A 14,734-nucleotide genomic window follows, 5' to 3' on the forward strand; every position below is an offset into this window, starting at 1 on the left:
GCCGCCCCCCCCCCCCCCAAAAAAAAAAAAAAAGCACATGGAAAAAAACACTTTAGTCAATTAGGTTTTCATGCTGCTCTAGGTTCTAAGGTTTGCTCTTTCCATTAACTTTTACATCATCCATACAATACTAGCAGACTGGCCTGACATATCCATGGTAGAAAAGAAGCTACAAGAGCTATACTTTTGAAGCTATACTTAGTTCAGACAGGAAGTAGCCAGTTAAAAGCTTGGAAAAGTAGAGAATATCCAATTTTAAAAACAGGGCTTGAAAAGGAAGATCTGTGTGGACCGACTTCCAGCTATAAAGAGAAAGAAAATGACTGGCAGATGAAAAAGATATATTAAAATTGTGACAATTAACTGAAAGGAAGTAGCACAAAACCCGAAAGAAACACAGGAAACGTGATCAGCCACACAAAATTAGAGCAGTAAAATTGACATACATCCTGCTTTGTACAAACAGATACAGCTGTGGAAAATTTCATCAGCATGGGCAGACCAGTTGTGCATCCACAAGCACACTGTGGATCTCCTCTGTGTGGAGAATGTCCCGTTTGACAACAAACTGCTGGGTATTATCCAAAGACAACATTCCCATGCCAGTTGGGAAACAAAACAGGCCTGATCCTGTATCAGCCCTTTGCTAGAAGTAAAACTCATCTTCATTGTTAACAAAAGAGCTTGCACATTTGAGTCTGAAAATTGGATAATTGCAGGCTTTACTCTCTAACCACTTGCTGTGCTGAACTAAATGGCAGATAATGGTACTGATTCTCATGGATGCTCAGAACTGGGTTTAATTATGTCATAATAACACTTAAATGAAACTTGTTCACATATCCAGGAGAAGCTCTGAATGGTTTCTTACTGCTGCTCCAACTCTGCAGCTAAAGGGAATTAGCAATAGGGATTACCTCCTGCTGACTGGCCCCACTGAAGTTATCCAGGGCTCTGGAAGTGACACAGATTAAAACAAACAAACAACAACAACAAAAAAAAAAAAACACTATTTGAGAGAAACAACAAGTTCAATAGCTATTTTATTCATAGCTATTGATTTCCAAGAGACCTAACCCAGATTTTAGTAATCCATAGCGACACGCATTACCAAATCTGAAATCAGGACTTCCTTCTTCTAAGCCTTTTAAACAGTTTCAGAGTATTTCCCATGGCTTTCTAGTAGTAGAAAACAATTTATTTTGAACTTCTGAGACAGAGCTTTTGACAAGAGCGCAGGGTTAACTATTGCTTCCTCGATCTGCTGGAGGTCCCTGTGCAAAATTCTAGAAAGTTCTTCACCAAGAAGGTTACAGGGACATCACCTTCATGCATTTGGTAAACTTACAAATGCACACCTAAAAGGTGAAGCTAAAGGGCAGTCTACTTACAATACCATTTACTTGGTCAAACAGCTTTACTGACAGTAGAGAATGTGCTCTTCTGTGCTTCTTTGAAATTTCTAAATTAGATGTAAAAAAAAACCTGCCATCTGGAAGTTTTATTTGGTCTCAAGAAACAGCATATAATCACTATTAATATCAAGCAGTCACTGCATCTGTCATTATCTCCTAGTCCCTGCAGTTTACCTTTCAAATGGACAAATCAGTGCAACAAGAGAAGTCACCATTGCTGCATACTGATGGGATTGAACTAATACAGACCATCAGTTTCACAGGCTTTCTCTCTACTGATGGCAAAAGTGTTTTTGCTACCCTAAGCTTCTAGCTATATATATGATGTAAACATTGCTGATCCAGTATAATTAGGTTTTAGTATTTTTGAGAATTTTATTTTTTCTAAGTTGTCTTTTTTTCCTGAAGAACCTCAAGCCAGTTTCACCCATCTGTATAATTTCTTTCACTCTGTCTATTTTGAGACAATAAAAGCAGGAAATATCTCATTACATACATGCTCCATATTTAGTGCAACAGGTTCACAGGCTCTAATGAGGTTAAGCGAAAGAACAGTATTCTCTGTGGGAAGTCAGAAGTTTGCCAAAATCCCTTAAGCTGGTCATGAGAAGATATATGTTGCACTTCAGCCAAATAAATTAATCACTATGGTTTAGATATATGAATCAAAAGATTTTTATCACATCAATTCACCGATTAACAGTGTTCTGATTCTTATTTTGAACTGATTCTTACTGGAGTACTGTGTTCAGCTCCAGTGTCCCCAGCACAAGAAGGACATGGACCTATTAGAACGAGTCCAGAGAAGGGCCATGAAGATGACCTGTGAAGACCTGTGAGGGTGTTGTGGTTGTTCAGCCTGGAGAAGAGAAGGCTCCAGGGAGGCCTTACAGCAGCCTTCCAGTACCTAAATGGGGCCTACAGGAAAGCTGGAGAGGGACTCTGTCAGTGAGTGGAGCAAAAGGACAAGGCGGAATGGCTTTAAACTAAAAAACGTTGATTTAGATTAGATATAAGGAGAAAATTATTTACTGTGAAGGTGATGAGGCACTGGCACACATTGCCCAGAGAAGTTGTGGAAGCCCCATCCCTGGCAGTGTTTAAGGCCAGGTTGGGTGGGGCTTTGGGCAACCTGGTCTGGTAGGAGGTGTCCCTGCCCACAGCAGGGGGGTTCAAACTAGATGATCTTTAAGGTTGCTTCCAATACAAACCCTTCTAAGATTCTTTGATAAGCCCACCTGAACTACTAGAGCAAATTAGTCAACTGCTTATAACTGTTCTTGAAGACCAGGCTACCATGCTAAACTGTTTCACAAAATACACTGTGAACTTCCCATGTAATTGTCATAGTGCAAAAAGGAACCTTCAAAGAGTAAAATATCTTCCACCAGAGTCAAGAAAATTGGTGAATCCTGCCATTTTTACTGAGCATTCATTTGATCTACCCAAATGATCTGCTTTAGTGTTCCTTTTTATTTGGGCAATAAAAAAAAAAAAAAAAAAAAAAAAAAAAAGCATTGTGCATGGGAGAAACAACAGAACATAAGGAGTCTGTTTTTCTGTGGTGAGGATGCTGATTCTCAAACACAGGTGTGCACACGTGGCAGCACACCCTCAGCAGGGGCACCCACATCACTTGTCCTGCTATTGTTAAATTCCTTGGGCACCTCACATTTTAACATCTCTATCCTACTGTCAGTTGGGGTGAAGTTATTTCACTACAGGAAATTATTTCACTACAGGAAATAAATTAAAATCCTAGCTTTCAAGACTTTCTAGACCCCTCTCCACTAGCTTGGTTTGAGGCCAGCTACTCCAGAGCATGTCCATTCTCAAGGGCACCTCTCAGTTCACTTATTGTTGAAATTTTGCTTCGAAGTTTCCAAACTGAAGTCCAGCCTGTTCAGATGTCTGTGTAACTGCAGTGCAAGCAACTCAAATTCAGAACTCATGGCCTTTAGTTCCCCACCTATGACATAGCATCTGTTCTGTTTATACTGAAAAATATTAGGTATGAAAAACATATACATCCTAAGTAGTTTCTTATTAATATATTAAAGCCTGTTTTTACTGCACCAGTATTATCCAGGAAACTCTATTTGTCAAATCACATACCAATTCTTCCTGAATCTATTCATTAATTATTCTTGAAGGCCACAGACCTTAGTATTAATACTTGGGAGATTGTACGAATGTTTAAGGAACACTATTTTTGTAGCATCTACTACTATTTTACCATTTTATCCACTGCCACTAAGCTCTTGCTGTGCTCAAGTCAGAGTACAGCATTAGCTACCTGCTGTTTACTTGAGTACTTGTGATAAAAACAGTGTATCAAACTTTGTTAGACTTTAGTTAAGAGAACACAAGATGTTTAAAAGCATACTCCCAGAGCCAAGTTCAGACTGCACCAGCTTAACAGGTGTTTTACTGTAAACAGCCAGTAACAGAGTAGACAAAAAGCAGCAAGACAGCCTTACATGTTTACCTGAAGCCTTTGATAGCTCTTGTTTACAGGGTATTTCTATTGCTTGCCCCAATGCTGTTTTTTCAGTAGCTGTATCTTTGACACAGTTGTATATTAAGTAAAAAATTCAGAAGAAATTGAAACAGTGTAATACTTAGAGAATCTGAACAAAAAGCTTTGGGTTGTCTTTGACCTCTTCCATGCCTCTACTACTGCATTTTTCAGGTTCAAAATACAGTTTTTATTTAAATAGACAACTCAGAGAAAAAAAAAATCCAAATAACATAGCTGGTAAATACTTCCATCTCAAAGTAATAAAGAGTCCAGTTCTGGGGATTGGGTACAAAATTGGGCACTGAAGACTTCTTAAAACAGTGGGTAAGATAGGGAGTGATGCAAGCGTTTCATAAGAGAACCATAATGCAATGGAAACCACTAACCTAACATCCTCACTAGCAGAAGTGAAATCTCTTATTTCATGAGATCCAATACATAGGCTTTGCCTCCACTGCAAGCACTGCAGTGAAGTTCTATGAACCTTAGCAGTGCCTGGAAGCGCTCAGAGTAAACTGCACCTAGTATCACATATTAAGACAAGAACCCCACAGAAACAACTGACTAGTAAAAACTGGACACCAATCAAGTCTGTCATCTGCTCCAAATCCAATGTGGAGCTGTAACAGCACAGAATCACAAGCAACAAGCGCCAGTAGTCAACTTCCGTAATAAAGTATGTGCCTTCGTTTCACAGCTGTTTACCAGCCCAGCCCGCTGCTGTCACGGGAACCTCAACCATGGCAGCAGCATCCAGCAGCTGCCCCATTTGCCACTCCCACCCACCAGTGCACAGCCCCTGTTCTGCAAAGAGCCACTCACTCCTTCACCTCCTCAGCCTGCAGCCAGCAAAGTCCCCTTTGGAAGAAAAAGAAAAGAGATAGAAAAGGAAACATAAAAAGAAAAAGAATAAAAGAATAGAAAAAGAAAAAGAAAGGAAAAAAAAAAAAAAAAAAAAAAAAAGAGAAAGAAAAAAAAAGAGAGATAGAAAAAGAGAGATAGACAAAGATAGAAAGGAAAACGAGAAAGATAGAAAAAGAAAACGAGAAAGATAATAGGAAAAAAAAAAAAAAAGAAAGGAAAAGAAAAAGATTATAGAAAAAAGAGAAAGATGGAAAAAGAGAAAAAGAAAATGAAGACAGTGGTTGCGTGAGTGAGTAGATAGGTAGATAGATAGATAGATAGATAGATAGTCGCGGTACTTGCCGCAACAGCTGCTCTCCGTGCGCTGCCGCCGCCGCGCTCCGACCGCCGCTGCTTGAGCCCGCGGGTCGGATTTATAGCCCGCGCCCCGCCCGCCGGGCGGCGCTGCCCGCCGCCACCGCCGCCGCCGCCTCCCCGCCGGGAGCACGGGGCGGGCCGCCACCCGATCCGCCGCTCCGCCTGGCCCTTCCCGGCGCCCCAGGGCTCCCCCAGCCGCCGGCCGGTGCCTGCAGCGGTTACAGCCCGCACGCCTGTTCCGCGCAGGGTCTCTGTATGTCAGCTGGCCCCCTCTCTTAACCCCACGTCCGCCCCTTTCCTCGGGGTCGTGCAGCCCAGGCGGGGGGAGGCTGAGGGCTGAAGGGCTGAGACCTTCTGCCCTGCTTCAGGAACTGTTTACTATGTGGGGTGTTTCGCACAGTTCGATGAGGAGAGGGGAGTTTGAACAGGAGGTTTTCCCAGTGGCCAAAGTGTAGCATTCCTGGGAAAAGATGAAAAAAGGACTGCAACTGGGGTGTTCTGGCACAGGTGGTCAAAATCATGCGGATGTGTGTAATCCTATATAAAAATAAGTCTGTTTACCAAATCCTGAATTGCAAAACTTATGCTCGTATATTACCATCACCATTAGGAATGAACACTGATTTCAGTAGAAACAAAAAAATGCCTTTGTATGTTTCTGATGAAGTTCAGAGGGTACAACGGGTGCAACAAGTGCTGTGTGAGTTTCCCAGAGAACAGCTCTTTGGCAAGAAGCGCAGCTAATCGTTTATTCCAAAAAGGGGCCCTAGCCTGCTGAGTAAAGAATATCTCTATATACACAGTTCTGCGTGTAACTACCCGCGAAGGGACAGGTTAAACTGTGACAGCCCGGGCTGCTTTTTCTGTGACTTTTTGTAAAGCACGCTTTCTCCATGTGTGTGATTTCACTTAACAGCCTCACTTTTATGACAGGTTACTCTGCCCCAAACTGATGAAATCCATAGAATGTTATCATACTCCCTCGTGTAGTGGCTTGAAGACAAAATCAGAAATTCCTGAAACTCTGGTAAACTCTCTGCCTTTGTTTTCTTGCTACACAATAAGCTTATTAAGTCTAGTCTACAAAAGCTTGCTGCTGTTCAAATGCATATTAGCTTCTCTCCTCCTAACCCAGCTTCTGCACCTGAGTCAAAAGTGCCAACTTTGGAAAAAGAACCTTGGAAAACTGGTTCCTATTTCACCATGTTGTACAGCTAGAGCTATGAAATATTATTGTTTAATAAATCTAATTTCTTATCAGCTTTTCTTACTTTTGATTAGTTAATGTATGCAAGGATGAAAAGTATTTCTAAAACAACAAAAGAGAAGCATTTGTCATTCTAAGACAAACAAAGCTGCTTTGTGCATGCCTTTTTTTTTTTTTTTTTTTTTTTTTTTTCATAAAAGGGCTAACCTTTTTCATACTCATTTTAAACTACAAGGCCAGGAATCCAATGAAACCATGAAAAATAATTTATAACTGAGCCAAGTTTGAAGTCGGATCTTCAGAATGAAGTCATCTAATCACTGGCTCACTGTGTTTGTTATGGAAGATCTGTCTAGCGCAGTGGCTCCTAAAGTTATGGAACAAGTGCAAATACTAGAACAAGAAGATGGGCTTGACTAATTTTCCAAGGGATTAATCCTTCCTTCATCTGATCATGAAACAAAATCCTAGCTCAGAAGCATTCAGTCCTTCAGAAAACAGATCTGGGTCAGTGTCTGAACTATGTGGTCTGGCCTATCCTCAAGCAGTTTTTCAATCTGCTGTACTTGGCCGCTTTTTAGGGAAGGGGCCAAAAGCTCCAGAGATTCAAATGGAATGAACCATTCCATGGGCAGCAAATGAAGATTTCTGCAGTAAAAACAAGTACTGAGCTTGGAATGAATGAGAGAACTGGCATAAAGTGTTTTATTTTGCTTTGACCTTTGCAGTTTGTTATTTAGAACACATGTAGTGTTGGACTCTCAAAAATATTGGAGACAGACAGACAGAAGCCCCCAGGAGCTGGTAGCTGCTAGCCCAGGTAAGTAGGAAAGCCTGTGAATGTGTGCAGCCAGACTGAGCCCTTGCTAGTTCAAGCACTGTTCCTACCTATTTTGTTAGTTAAAAGACTGAGAATAACACAGTGATTCACAATGTCTTTTGAGGGTGATTGGTGGATTGCAAAAGAAAATGAAGTCATTCCAAAAATCCAAGTTAGGAAGTATTTTACTATGTGAAGATGTAATTGCTGAAGTTTGTACTCAGAGTGCCAAATCCTGCAATGTGCCAGAAAGGAGCACAGCTAAAGCTTGGGGAACATTGTTCCCCTTGGCTTCAGACAGTCTCCTTAGAATACAGGTAGAAAAAAAAAAAGGAATTTAAAGGCTTAATTTGCTTGAGTGGCACTGCTGACAATGCAGTAGCCACTGCCTCTGTGAGATTTTACCCTGTGTTGGGCTGCATAACTGCTCACACTGCATTCCCATAGTGGCTGAGTGGCTCACGTACCATTAGCAGAACATGTGGAGACATGTACTTTAGGAACCACTGTGCTAGGGAGACAGACAAGCTGCCACCCACATGGGACAACTGGCAAGCTAATGAGCACTTCTACCATAAATAAATTTAAATTTAATAAAACAGATTTATCTAGCTGGCATGCACTTGCCCTTTTCAAATCAGCATCTCTTTGAGAGATAGCTGTCCAGTCACTATGTCCATTCCTTTACCAGATCAACCAGGTTGTTCAAACTCGACTGAAAGCACCACTACTCTCCAGTTCTGTCTATGACTTCCACTTGAGATTGCCATACCAATCTCCAAGATTTTTAAAAATGAAGTAAACAAGTCACTGATTTACTGTTTTACTAAACTGGGCTATTACACACTTGAAGGCACATAGGCACAAAGACGGGAAATGGCATACTAGAGAAAGATTCCTGTTCAGTACATAATCATATGTGCTAAGCAGAGACCCGCCAATGTGTTCAAATACCTGGAAGTAACAATATTTTAGCATCCAAATACTAATCAATGCTTACAAGGCTCCAGGAGAAAGAGGATGGAGCAAATGAAGAAAGACAAGAGTAGAGACCTAATTTGAAGGGTAGCAATACAATCTGTCTCAATGCTATGAAAAGAGATTTTAATTATGAGACTGTTCTTCTTTCCTTAGACATTATATTTATTGCTATGCCAACATTAACACAGGAAATTTCAGTAGTTGTGCTGCTACAGCAAAGAAGAAAAAAGAGTTGAATGAAGTAGGAACACAACATTATTGTTGTTATTTAAAAAAAAAAAAAAAAACTTTACTTTAGAAAGATTTCTGCACGCTATTTACATTTAAGCAGTGGTAATATTATTAGTCACTGCAAGAGTAACTGGGTGTTCCCTTGTTCTCACTAACAATACAGCAGGGATAATTTTGGATTAAGCTACATGTTTTATGAAAAATATACTTGATGTTTGCTGGTTCATGTCAAAAGAATTCCCTGTGTGACCCATCAAATATCACACCTCATCCGGGGGGAGTTTTATTCTACTACAGCCTTTTGTTGTTGTCTTTGGATCCCTTGATGTTGTTGACATGTAGCCATATGGATCAGTTGTTCTCCAAAAATTATCCAATGCAGCTTTGAACCAGGGCACCGACCTCAATAAAAATTATAAATAAATAACACAACAGATCACAGATTCACATGCCCTTGTCACAGATTTCCCTGATATTATTCATATCCCCACATAAGTACTTATTTCCAGTTTGGAAACTGCTTTTGGCAGGTTTATCTGGTTCAGTAAGAGCATAGATGTGGGGTGAGTCATTGGTCTTGCAATATGAACTTCCTACCATTTGCAAAGGAAGTAGCAGATTTTTAATTTTATTTATTTTTCTATTCATTGGGGGGAGGGGGGGAGGTGGGGGGAGGATGGAGAGGGGTTATTTGTTTAGAAAACCAGAGTTTTCTCTGCGTATTAATTTGATGAATGAAGTAGCTGGTTTTGGTTTTGATTTTTGTTTTATTTTGTTTTCAATCAGTATGTACCTTCAAGAGATTTCTGTGGAGCATTTTGCCAAGAGGAGCACTTTTTTGCAGGACATTCTGTGAACTGGAGTGGGACCTATGAGCAAAATTCACAGCAGGACTCGACTGCGGAGTGACAGGGCTCCCCAGCTCTGCATTCAGCACTCAACACTTTCACTTCAATGCATGGGAACTACTAAGCGCCTAAGAACTGGTTTTCTGAGAAGTCAACATGATGAGTGCTAAATATTAAAGCTAGCCAAAAGAAAGTGCCAAGAAAGACAAGATCTAAAATAGACTTTATGTTTATTTCCACATAAGGTTTTTGGCTCTGAGTTTTTGGCTCTGAGAAAAAAAAAAAAAAAAAACTATAGTCTGTTAGTTAGTGCTTTCTCCAGTACTGCTGCAGTGTCCATAACCTACAGATAGTGCAGGTATCTGAGAGACTCAGTTTCAGATGCTCATGCAGTTAGGTTTGAGCACAGTTCTCCTGCTTACCAGGAAAAAGTCTTAACCACAGCCTAATGGGTAGTTACATACCCATTGCACAACATTTTCCTTGCAGTTTTTCTTGTTGAAGCTGCTAATGCATTTTGTAAAAATTCATCAAACCAGAAGGGAGAAAAAAAAAAAAAGAAAAAAAAAAAAAGAGAAGATTTTTGTTCTGCAGCTCACAGATGTCATTGCAAAGGCAGGGAGATTGTTCCACATCCCTACTAGAGTTAGAAAGACTTGCTGCATAATACCCTGATACTTCCACTCCTCCTTTAATTAGGGCTCAGATTGCAATGTCCACATTAAAGCATGTCTCTCACACCAAGAACATGTTAACTTTTTCCAAGCTGTCTTTTGTGCAGAGATTAAGCCAGGAGGCACTCTCTGAAACTTGTACACAGTTAGACAAAAGGGAGGAAATCCCAACTAGGGTTTCAATTAACATCTAGAACAGCTCCTCTTCCCAGGATGACAATGGTTTCACACACATCAAGCAGTGAAGACCAGCATTTCCTGGATTTGGTAGTAGTCCAATAAAGGTTTTAAAGGTTTCAGTGGTACCTATGTTTTAGACTTAAGAGGTTCAGGTGAATTCAGCTTGCACGTTTACCACAATTGGAGTGCAATGCACTGCTACTATCTTGCCTATTTGACCTCTAGTTTTCCACTCAGGCAGGTTCTTTGCTACTAACTATCTTGCCTGATTTTATCATAAGATTTCTACTGAGGCAGGTTAATTGTTTTTCTCTTCTTTGTCACCTGCTTGCCACTGAGCTGAAGCAGCAGCAAAGTGCCGTTCACACTGTCCTCTGTGGAGCTGTTGAGCTGTTTGTCTGCTGATGGCCCCAGCAGGAAATGTTTGGTGACCAGCTATAAAACTGCCCTCTTGTTTGCCCAGTGGGCTAAACAGAAGTCTATTTGGGGCTTCTGGAGATTAAAAAAATTGTTTTTGTGGGTACCTGATAGCCCCTTTCGTGAGGTTATTTAGGCCTGCTGGAGGAATAGTGCAGTCATAAGACCTGTCTACGTGTTAAACACACACACCTGTATGTACAATCATATAGTGTTTGTTTCTTTAGGGATCTAGGCTAAATACACAGATGAATGTACTAGTTCCAATGCAGATATAGCTTTACTGAGCTGGCATGACATGTTATTCTTCTCTTACTCATGTTGATTCTTTTCATGCCAACTATGAGCAGGCAAGGAAATAGAGAGAGCTGTTTTAACTGTGAACTAAAAGCAGTACTGCAACCCTACACAGTAGTCAGAGGTAGGAGGAATGAAATACTTATAAAGTTATAAATGAGCAGAAATTCTTCTCAGCTCTCAAAGGTGGATAATCTTCTCCATCCCATAGCCAACAAGAAACTTTGCGTTAATAAGAATGGATATACTTTGGCTAAAGAAACCTAATTAGAGAGTACTCCCTTCAGCATTTGCAACTACCATTTTCCATTCTTTTTCTAAAAGTAGCATCTTTAATGCTCTTCCAAAAAAAATGATCTCCAAGAAGACAAGCTACACAGGTCACTAATTTCTGAAGCACTGGATAGGTAGAGAATTTTACAGAGCCCACCTGATGACAACAGTTACTCATCTACAATTTATAGCATCAGTTATCCTCCTTCAATCTACCTGGCTAATGTCTTGGAGTGCCAGGAACCTGTATCCCCACTCACAGAGTAGGAAGAATTTGAACATCAGTTGCAATTGCTGTCATCTTCTGAAAATTCAATGTCAAGTTTAAGGATGTACTTTTAAGTTGCACATGACTTTTCAGAAAAGCTGATTTCACATATTAGGAAATAGAAATAGGGATTCTATATACTTGAGCATTTAGAGAAAAACCCCGTGTACTCTAGAAGGAGAGAATTAGGGATGTTCAAACTGTGCTCATTTGTGGTCAATTCCGGCAAGTCAGGACAAGAAATATGTGACAAACCTGGAGATTTCCACTCATTTATATGAAACAGACTTTGAAGAGACTTGTTCTTCAGTAGAGACGTGACCAGGGAGGTGCAGGGTAGAAGTGCCTGGTAAGTGACATGATAAGTTAAGTAACATGATAAGTAACATGATAAGTTAGGCCATTCAGACCAAGAGATCATAGGACCTGGAAGCCACCAGAAAACCTCCTCAATCCAAACACATTGGTGCCTGTCACATCAGTCTACAACTCCTATACTGACCCAGGCAGAAGACACTAAATGCAATTTGATGTCTTTTTGATACTCTGTGATCTTTATTTGGCTAAGAAAAATTGTTCCAAACCTGAAGTACCAGTACACCTCTCTCTCTTTAGACCCCATCTCTTATGATTATTTTTTGAAAGAAGTTTTTTTACTAGCTATAAATCTGGAAAATAATTCCCTCCCCTTCACCTCACCTCCCACTCAGTCTTGCTGGGGTGTTGCTATACACACAAATATAGAGGCACAAATACATGTGTGTGTAACCAGAATGCTTTCTTATTCACAGCTTCTCTGAAGTAATATCAAATACATATCTCAGATGAACTTTGGAACCCACCAGACCCAAGACGATTTGAAACCAAGCAAAACAGGCTGGGTGGTGCCCATCAGTTTAAGGAGCACCTAAGTACAAATCAGAATTCTCTCCTTATTTAGGTCCGATAAGGAAGAGCTGGTAAAAAGGCCTGATCAATGTCAAAATACACTTAAAAATATATACCCTTTTGGCCTGTGCATAGATTTACATAGCAATAACACAGCCAAGCAATTAACTAAAAGTAAGTCTGGTTCTGCAAGACAATTTCCTAAATGGCATGTATCACTTGAAATCAGTTAGATGACTACAGCTCTCTTTTGGTTATAAATGCTGTTCTTATAGCTTTGAACCCAAGGTCATGGAAGCACGAAGTATTATCATGGCACCGTGTCCTCACAGCTGGCCACACCAACATGCCTGGGACCAAGTGCTTTTATATGTTCATAGTTTTGGGCTTCTGGGCATAAAACACAATCACCTATGTAACAAATACCTCATGTTTCTTCCCTGTCCTGTGTTCAGGTAGAGAAGATGGATGTTGATTCCCTTCTTACAGGGGAGAGACTTTGTTGTAAGAAGAACGTGCTGCAGTGGACATAGGACACAAAGAGCGACTACTGATTGCAATGTGGTTTACTGGGTCTCTTTAGGCATCATTTGACAAAGACCAGGTATGCTGTTTTAAGAGGAAATAATGGAGTATGGACAGGAGAAGACAGCAAAAGAAAAGCTGATTGGAGTTCTTTCAGTAAAACTGGACTTTAATTTATTATTATTATTGTTGTTGTTGTTATTATTATTATTATTATTTATTATTTCCAGCCATTTCAAGGCAGTTGCTCAGAATCAAAAGATAGCTCTAAATCAGCAGTTCATTTATTTAATAACTTTAAATGTTGTTCCCTATTAAACAGGACATGGAAAATCTGTTTCAAATTAGCAAATCTAATGAGTCAGAAAAAAAAAATAAATAAATAAAAAACACTTCAGTGTTAAATTTTTGACTTTATGAGCAAAATCTCAACCTGAACTGATGCTGTGTCCATACTGCTAAATATCATAGAATCATAGAATATCCTGAGTTGGAAGGGACCCTTAAGTATCCCTTATATATAGGATCCCTTATATATAGGATATAGAAGTGTTTAAACCCAAACTCTGGCCCTGACTCTAAGTGGCCCAAACTGGCTTGAGCATCATGTCTTAGGACAAGTGCTCTATGATAGTCTGACCATGTATACATTGTATGGCACTTGACCCTGGCTTTCTTCTGTGCTATGAGTGATGTCCCAATAGTCCTCAGACATAATCATTTTTAATGGTGGGTTGTTTTTGTTTGTTTGTTTGTTTTTCAGTTCAAAGGATCTGAAATAATCTGAGGGTGGTATTCCAACCCACAAGAGTGAAATTTCTATGGCATGAAGCTGAGTGGATGTGTTGCATACCCCAGGGTATGCATGACACCATAGGAACATACTGGAGGATGCAGAGCCCCACAGAATAGCCCTGGGGTGGAGTGCATAGGCCAGTCTTATCTATAGTGCTTGGTGACAGCTTCTGGGAAGAGGCTGGACCAAGGGAGCAAACAGCAGTTAAGTGGTGTGGGCTTTCAAAGGTCTGGGTTTGAGCTCATGTCTTTTTCTCTTTTAGCCTAGACATACCCAGATAAACTAGGCAGGCTCCTCTGTAGGCTTTACCATCCCATGCATCCAAACTCCAGTTGGGTACAATGAACACAGGGTGACAATGGGTGTTGCCGAACAGAGCACAGTTCCTGCAAAAACTCTATTTTTTTATTTATTTTTTTTTTTTAGAAACAGTCAGGAAGAAGTCAGAAGAAGGCTGACTATGTGAGTGAAGGGAGACTGGTGGATATAATAAACCTGGGCCTTTTTGTAAGGCTTTTGGCACCATCACCCAAGGTATTCTTCTCAAATTGAGGAGTTATGGGATGCATGAATGTCTTAAAAATGAATATACTGCCACGTTCAAAATCAATGACAGAAAGCCAGTAACAAGTGGAGTGTTTTGGTGGTCCAGTATTGATCAAGATCATCAAGATTTGGATCACAAGATCATCACCATCTGCTGCACGCTGCAGCAAATTCAAGATGATGTTCAGTCAAGGAAAGTGATTGTTATACCAAGAAGCAAAGGTTTAACCCAGAAGGGCTTTGAGAAACATGATTGTGCTAAGAACTTCATGATATCCTGCAAGGAGAAGAAGTTCAGTGTCTCAGAGTAGAATAACCCCACACAGGCTGGGAAATGAATTGCTGAGCCTTAATGAAAGGGGATCTTGAGACTTCAGTTGATGTCAGAATCAAAATGAGCCAAGAGTGTGCTCTCATTGCATGTAGTACAAAATGCACATTGGGTTACATCAGGAGGAGCATGCCCGGGAAATCAGGGGAAATTATTACCTCATTTACTCATCTCTGGTGAGGCCAGTTATGAATCAACCAGGATGTCAAGAACCTTAAGGAGCCTGGCAAAGAGCTTTCAGTAGTAGCAGAGAGTATTATTAGGCCACAAGCACATCTTGGGAAGTTGAGATCAG

The 14,734-nt window shown here is 40.4% G+C and overlaps 1 protein-coding gene across 1 annotated transcript in view; it reads right to left on the reverse strand.

Annotated features, from left to right (window-relative positions):
- NDRG1 (N-myc downstream regulated 1) overlaps positions 1-5,181 on the reverse strand; it is a 42,700-nt gene extending 37,519 nt beyond the window's left edge. The window contains exon 1 of the mRNA XM_032180833.1: positions 5,143-5,181. The gene's annotated coding sequence lies outside the window, so the exon portion shown is untranslated. The remainder of the gene's footprint in view (positions 1-5,142) is intronic.
- Positions 5,182-14,734: the final 9,553 nt, after the last annotated feature.

Source organism: Aythya fuligula, chromosome 2 (assembly GCF_009819795.1).
Source record: "Aythya fuligula isolate bAytFul2 chromosome 2, bAytFul2.pri, whole genome shotgun sequence".
Lineage (NCBI taxonomy): Eukaryota > Metazoa > Chordata > Aves > Anseriformes > Anatidae > Aythya > Aythya fuligula.